The sequence below is a fragment of the Siphateles boraxobius genome, unplaced genomic scaffold (assembly GCF_051911475.1).
Source record: "Siphateles boraxobius isolate OS27281-9 unplaced genomic scaffold, OSU_SipBor_1 61, whole genome shotgun sequence".
NCBI lineage: Eukaryota > Metazoa > Chordata > Actinopteri > Cypriniformes > Leuciscidae > Siphateles > Siphateles boraxobius.
In genome coordinates, this window is record NW_027509188.1 from 12,993,718 (window position 1) to 13,001,506 (window position 7,789).

The following is a 7,789-nucleotide window of genomic DNA, read 5'->3' on the forward strand; positions in this document are numbered from 1 at the left end:
AAAAGATATAAGTAACTGACTCGACCATTTTTGGGGGGTGTCAATATTACCGTGCCTAAGACTTGCACAGTACTGTAGACTATATGCAGGTATACCATTGATGTTCAAATATGTGTAACCCACTTTGCTGAGATTTTTTCGCAACAGAGAACTATGGTGAAGCCCGCAAAAAAGTAAAGCTGGCTACAGTATCGTCTAATTTGGAAAATTGATGATGAGGAACCCATTCGGCGAACCATCTTGAAACCATCCCACTATAGGCTAGATTGGGATAATGGTAAAAAGATAATTTTTATTAATGTCATCATTGAAAAATAAGTGTTATATATATATATACACACACATAAATGTATTAATAATGTTTGTCTTTATTAGATGAGGATGAAGAGCCAGTAAAAAAAAAAAAAACAGAACACACTCTGAATATTTTTTGCCAACAAGCAGACCTTCCTGTGAGTAATGTTTTCAGTGTCTTTTTTTCTCTCTCTTGGATAATATGATCTATTTGTGATTAACCCTCTATGGTACGCATTATGTTCTAACCATGAAATCATTTTTCAAATAAGTTTTGATTACATGAAATAGCTTATATAATACGCCATTTATGTATAGTGTAGTCAAAATGTTAATAGTGTGGTACATGCCAAGATGCAAATTTGTCATTTTCATTTCACGTTGACCTCTTGGATACTTTAGTATTAAGTAACTCTTACTTCCTTTGTTTCAGTCAGTCCATCTGCAGCATTTTTTTCAGGACGGAAGATGGTGCAAAGAGCTGAATTGAGTGTACCAAGTGAGTCTTATATTTGTATGCATTCAATCCTTTTTTTGAAACTATTTAAAAGAAAATATAACATTTTTATGCTAATTCTTATATCACAGTTTAAACACAATCACGTAACATCTAACACAAACTAATGTTTTAGGTCCACTCACAGAACAGCTAGACCCAAGCACAACTGAAAAAACCAATACAGAAAATCCATTGGTCTCTACTGTACAAATCCGTACTGGTAATGTAATATTAATGTTTCGAAAATTAGAGGGTACAATTGGAATTTTTTAATTTAGTTTTCTGCTATTCTTTTTTTTTAATTTTTTTTAAGGCATTCCTGTTGACACTCCAGCTACAGAGGGCAGGGACACCGTGCAAGAGATGCCAATTGCGACTCAAGGCCAAGGCAGGTGTTATAAAAAAAAAAAAACATTACTATGTTCTTAAATTATGACATTCATACAGAGTAATATTATGTGTTTGTCTATTAAAGAAGGAAATTCAAGGTTTGAGAGAGCTGTATTCTTTCGACTTGATAAAATTGAAGGAAGGCTCCTTAATATCGAACACCTCCTGAGAATCAACATGGCACCTGAACTACCAGAAGTCCAGGATATTTTAGAGAAACCATGCAACACACCACATGACCTGGACCAGTTGTGTAGAAAATTTAATGATTGCACATTCAAGCAGAGAGTGGTAAGAATTTTAAGTTGTTTGTGAAAAATGTATACATTGTTCCAGAAAATATTGTAAATTGAACACAAATCTAAGTTAATGTTGAGCTATGAATTGTGGGGTTTTTTTTAATTTTTTTTTTTTATTGTTTTTTTTTTAGATATGCCTGATATTTTGCCCTTCTGCCCCATTCAGTATTTCAAAGTTGCTCATAGGGCTGGGCTGTATATTGAATTTGTACAATCAAAAACTTTTATTATCAGATTACCGCCCTGAGCCTCCTGGGAGGCAAAACGCCTGGAGATTCTGTTCGCAGAGCAATGCGGAGAATTGGAACAAATGCACTATGGGGGAATTACAGCTTTAAAGGTTGCAAAGGAAAAAAATTTTTCCAGGAAATGCAAATATGCAGTGTGATTATTCGTACGTTCATTAATCTTTTATTTCAACCATATTTCTAGCAGGTCTTTCAAAACAATTTGCCTAGTGCTTTTAAAGCATTGTAAAAACACTAAACTACATTGCACTATTTGTATCTTCTTGGTTTTGTCAACGTCACAGGATGTTACGCTGAAACACTATATTACTGTGAGGATGCATTTAACATAAATCTTAATTTTAACAATGAATCAAACTATATACTGTGTATAGTGTGATTTCTGTCCCTCATAATCACAATAGTCTTTGTGTTTTGTTACTTTCGATAAGAAACAGTCAAATGTGTTGTGCATATGTTGTCAGCTCAGGAAGAGATTGATTAAATTGAAACAATGTATAATCAGTTAATCAGTGTTGCTTAAATTTACCTTGTATGTATGAGTGACTTTTTTTAGAGGCTTGTCGTCGCACACATGCCAAAGTTTTGGAGAAGATATTTGAAGAGCTGATATCTGACACGCTTAAATTTGCACCACATCGACGTGATCAAGTCAGTGACCAGGTCAGTGATCAGTCTCATCAGAGGTTGGTGTCTTTCTGGTGGTGGGGGGTGGGTATATGTAAGCAATAAGGTCCTCAAGGCTGTGCTGTTTGGTAAATAAGCCACGGCTGACTCCTCTTCGCGTCGAGCCGAACATCGCCCTTCAGCCTTGACTTGTTCACCATACAGCACAGCCTCGAGGACCTTATTGCTTACATATACCCACCCCCCACCACCAATATATATTTGAGTGACTAAATTAATATAAAATGTGATTAGTCGACTAATGGCTTAAATTAATGATTACTAGTCTTTAAAAGAACAATCTTCAGTCAGGGGCCTTAAATTTAAGGTTAGCAATCAGTAGAGTGCAGTTTTAATCATTCAAACTAGGCATTAAAATAGAAACAATACAAAGTCCAAACAATAGAAAATTAGTAGCCTCTGACTCTGAGCTCTCTCATATTATCGTCATGTTTTCTCCCAATAATCCAAAGCAAATTATGTCTGTAAATGGTCAGAAAATCAAATGAGATCTTCTGTATGAGCAAGTACAGCATCACAGTGCGTTTATACTAATCTCACCAATACAACACTGTCTTCTTTTCTTCCTGCAGTATCTCCAGAGACCCTCTCAGGATTCAGTCCAGTCCGATGAGCCGGAAGTGGAAGCTGAAGTTGTTTAACTGTTACTATTACTATTTTCCATTGAGTCTGTTACTGGTTTTGCCTCTCCTGTTCCTTCTACATTTGAGTCTGATACTGTTTCTTCTATATTTGAGTCTGATACTGTTTCTTCTATATTTGAGTCTGATACTCTTTCTTCTATATTTGAGTCTGATACTGTTTCTTCTATATTTGAGTCTGATACTCTTTCTTCTATATTTGAGTCTGATACTCTTTCTTCTATATTTGAGTCTGATACTCTTTCTTCTATATTTGAGTCTGATACTGTTTCTTCTATATTTGAGTCTGATACGGTTTCTTCTATATTTGAGTCTGATACTGTTTCTTCTATATTTGAGTCTGATACTCTTTCTTCTATATTTGGGTCTGATACTGTTTCTTCTATATTTGAGTCTGATACTGTTTCTTCTATATTTGAGTCTGATACTCTTTCTTCTATATTTGGGTCTGATACTGTTTCTTCTATATTTGAGTCTGATACTGTTTCTTCTATATTTGAGTCTGATACTCTTTCTTCTATATTTGGGTCTGATACTGTTTCTTCTATATTTGAGTCTGATACTGTTTCTTCTATATTTGAGTCTGATACTCTTTCTTCAATATTTGGGTCTGATACTGTTTCTTCTATATTTGAGTCTGATACTCTTTCTTCTATATTTGAGTCTGATACTGTCACGGTAGACGTTTTCTGTCCCTTCTTGTCTCGTGTTTATGTTGTTGTATGAACGCACGTGTGTGAGGGGCGTGTCTGTATGGCATTACCTGATCCGCTCCAGCTGTTCATCATCACATCACCAGCTGCAGTTGATCACCACCACACTATTTATACTCACTGCTGTTCTCTCATCCTTGTCAGATCTTTGTTTGGTGTGTCCCTGTCTGGTTATCCTGTTCCTGATCGTCTCGTGTTCCGTGGAGTGTTATCGTGTTTGGAGTGTTCTTCGTTCACCTGGGATTCTTCACATCGTTTGTCTTCACTCATCGGGTTGACCATTGAAGTCCCTGCGTCACCGTGTCTTCTGGCTACTGCTTTGGACTGAGTTTAATTAAAGAAATCTTCACTCGCTATTGCTTCCTGTGATCTATAGTACCATGACAGAAAGATCTGACCATGAAATGGGAGCAGCGAGTGCGTCACCGTCCATTGAAGATTTTGTTCATCACAGCATTCAAAGAATGAATTCCCAAGAGAAGGAGATCGGCGACACGAGTCGCGCAGTTCAAGCCTTGGTGACGCAGGTGTCTGAGCTCACCCAGCAGATCCAGCGCCTACGTGTCCCCGCTGCGCCCCCCACACCTGCCGTTCCCTCCGCACCACCTGGAAGCCCCTCCCAGTCGGAGCCTCGGTTACCGGTTCCTGAAGCCTATTCGGGTGAGCCTTCACATTGCAGAGCATTCTTAACCCGTTGTTCCATGCACTGCTTTACAGCCACGCACTTTTTTCAATGAACAAATGAAAGTGGCATTCGTGCTGACACTGCTGCCTGGGAGAGCGGCACTCTGGGGAACGGCGGTGTGGGAGAACCAGAACCCATGCTGTTCCTCGTTCCAGTCCCTCGCGGAGGAGATGAGGAAGGTATTTGATCGAGCGGTATCAGGAAGAGAAGCGGCCAGGACATTGGCTGAACTCCGTCAAGGATAACGTTCAGTATCGGATTACTCGATCGAGTTCAGGACCCTGGCGGCGGAGTGTGGCTGGAACGAGGAGGCGCAGTAGGACATGTTCCTGCATGGGCTGGCTGACCACGTCCAGAAGGAGATCTATGCCCTGGATCTCCCCACCAATCTCAATGGCTTGATCGACCTTGCCCTGCGGGTGGATGCTCGACTGTCCAGAGTCGAGCGCAGAACAACTTCCACCCGCCCTCTCGGAGATTTCGACGGCCGGCGATCCAGCGGCAGGGGCGTGGTCAGCCCCGTCGACGATCACGAGCCCATGCAGGTGGGTCGAGCTCGGCTTTCCCGAGAGGAGAGGGAGAGGCGGAGGTCCCAGGGCCTTTGCCTTTACTGTGGAGGGACTGGTCACTTTGCGTACAACTGCCCGGTAAAAGGCCAAGCCCGATAGTAAACATGAGGCTACTATCGGGTGGGATCTCCGCCAGGAAGACCTCATCAGCTACATCTAGCTCCACCCTCCTCTCGGTAAGACTGAGATGGTCAACCAACCAGCACGATTGTTCTGCACTGTTGGATTCCGGGGCGGAAGGTAATTTTATGGATTCTAATTTCGCACGCACATTCCAGATTCCCCTTCGACCCCTCACTCACAGGATTTCTGTTCATGCATTAACTGGTCAAGAACTTCCCACCATTTCGCACACCACTGAAGACATCACACTCATTACTTCTGGCAATCACACCGAGACTATTTCTTTTTTTATTTTGGACTCACCTTTGGCACCCGTTGTTCTCGGACATCCTTGGCTGATCAAACACAACCCCCGTGTGGACTGGATTCATAAAGCTGTGCTGGAGTGGAATAAGGAATGTCATAAGTCTTGTCTTGTGTCTGCTTGTCCGTCTGTACCTGTTTCTGTGTTGCAGGAGGAAACAGGGGATTTGTCTAACGTGCCTGTGGAGTATCTGGATCTGAAGGAAGTGTTCAGTAAGTCTCGTGCTGCTTCTCTCCCTCCGCATCGTCCCTATGACTGTGCTATAGATTTACTGCCAGGTAAGTCTCCGCCTAAAGGCAAGTTATATTCACTTTCGATTCCTGAAAGAGAGGCTATGGAGAAATATATTTCTGATTCTCTAGTAGCCAAATTCATTCGCCCTTCCTCTTCTCCAGCGGGGGCGGGATTCTTTTTTGTGGGGAAGAAGGATGGATCGTTGCGACCTTGCATTGACTACCAAGGGTTGAATAACATCACGGTAAAGAATACTTATCCTTTGCCGTTAATGTCTTCAGCCTTCGAGAGGTTGCAGGGAGCATCTATCTTCACAAAATTGGACTTACGTAACGCTTATCAATTGGTTCGCATTAGGGAGGGAGATGAATGGAAAACTGCTTTTAACACCCCTAGGGGGCATTTTGAATATTTGGTTATGCCGTTCGGGCTGTCCAACTCCCCAGCAGTTTTTCAGGCACTGGTTAATGACGTGCTGCGAGACATGATCGATCAGTTCATATATGTCTACCTGGATGACATTTTGATTTTTTCTTCGTCTCTCCAGGAGCATGTGCAGCACGTCCGACGAGTGCTTCAGAGGTTGCTAGAGAATGGGCTTTTTGTCAAGGCGGAGAAATGCGATTTTCATGCACAGTCTGTTCCTTTTTTAGGCTACATCGTGTCGTCCGAGGGAATGCGGATGGATCCTGAGAAGATCAAGGCTGTGGTGGATTGGCCAAGTCCAGATTCTCGCAAGGCCCTGTTGAGGTTTCTGGGGTTTGCCAATTTTTACCGGCGTTTCATTCGCAATTTCAGCCAGCTAGTCGCGCCTCTGACTGCCTTGACCTCCCCCCGAACTACGTTCAGGTGGTCCGAATCAGCCGAGGCTGTGTTCGTTAAACTGAAGAGCCGCTTCGTTTCAGCTCCTATTCTTATAACCCTTGATTCATCACGTCAGTTTGTGGTGGAGGTCGACGCGTCAGAGGTGGGAGTAGGAGCAGTGTTATCCCAGCGTTCACCTGTGGACGACAAGATGCATCCTTGCGCGTTTTTTTCACATCGATTATCCCCAGTCGAACGCAATTATGACATTGGTAACAGAGAGTTGTTGGCAGTCAAGTTGGCGTTGGAGGAATGGCGCCACTGGTTAGAAGGGTCGGGGGTACCTTTTAACGTCTGGACTGATCATAAGAATCTAGAATACATCAGAACTGCCAAAAGATTGAACTCCAGGCAGGCTCGGTGGGCACTTTTTTTCGGTCTATTTGATTTTACTCTATCTTACCGTCCGGGTTCTAAGAACATCAAGCCGGACTCTTTATCTCGCATATTTGATTTTTCCGAACGCCCGTCTACTCCCGAGTGTATTTTACCCGAGACCATATTTGTTTCAACACTCACATGGGAGATCGAAGCGAAGGTCAAGAGGGCCTTAGAAGGGGTAACGCCTCCGCCCGGTTGTCCACCGAATCGTTTGTTTGTGCCGGAGGGATTACGGTCGGACGTTATCCAGTGGGGTCACAGTTCCAACGTAGCTTGTCATCCAGGAGTTAATCGCACTGGTTTTTCAGTCAAGCAACGGTTTTGGTGGCCACGTATGGCTCGCGACATTCACGATTTTGTTTTGGCTTGCTCAGTTTGTGCCATTGGTAAGTCTTCCAATCGACCTCCAGATGGGTTACTTCAGCCGCTGCCGGTGCCTTCGAGACCCTGGTCCCATATCGCTCTAGATTTCATTACCGCCCTCCCACCCTCTCAGGGTAACACAGTGGTTTTAACTGTGGTGGACCGATTCTCGAAGGCAGCACATTTCATCCCCTTACCCAAATTACCTTCAGCTAAGGAGACAGCGGTAACTATCGTAGATCACGTCTTTCGGTTACATGGCCTCCCGATAGACGTGGTTTCCGACAGGGGTCCCCAATTTGTGTCCAAATTTTGGCGAGAATTTTGTAGATTACTGGGGGCGACGGTTAGTTTGTCCTCTGGGTTTCACCCTCAGAGCAATGGTCAAACTGAGAGAGCCAACCAAGATTTGGAAAGAACGTTGCGATGTATGGTTTCCAAGAACCCTTCCTCTTGGAGTCAGCAACTGTCAATGGTGGAGTACGCCCACAATAC

At 42.9% G+C, this 7,789-nt stretch overlaps 1 long non-coding RNA gene across 1 annotated transcript; it reads left to right on the forward strand.

Moving 5' to 3' along the window:
* Positions 1-215: 215 nt before the first annotated feature.
* Positions 216-795, forward strand: LOC143718413 (uncharacterized). Its single transcript, XR_013196379.1, has 3 exons — positions 216-277; positions 376-452; positions 728-795. It is a non-coding gene; the product is annotated as an uncharacterized LOC143718413 (long non-coding RNA).
* Positions 796-7,789: the final 6,994 nt, after the last annotated feature.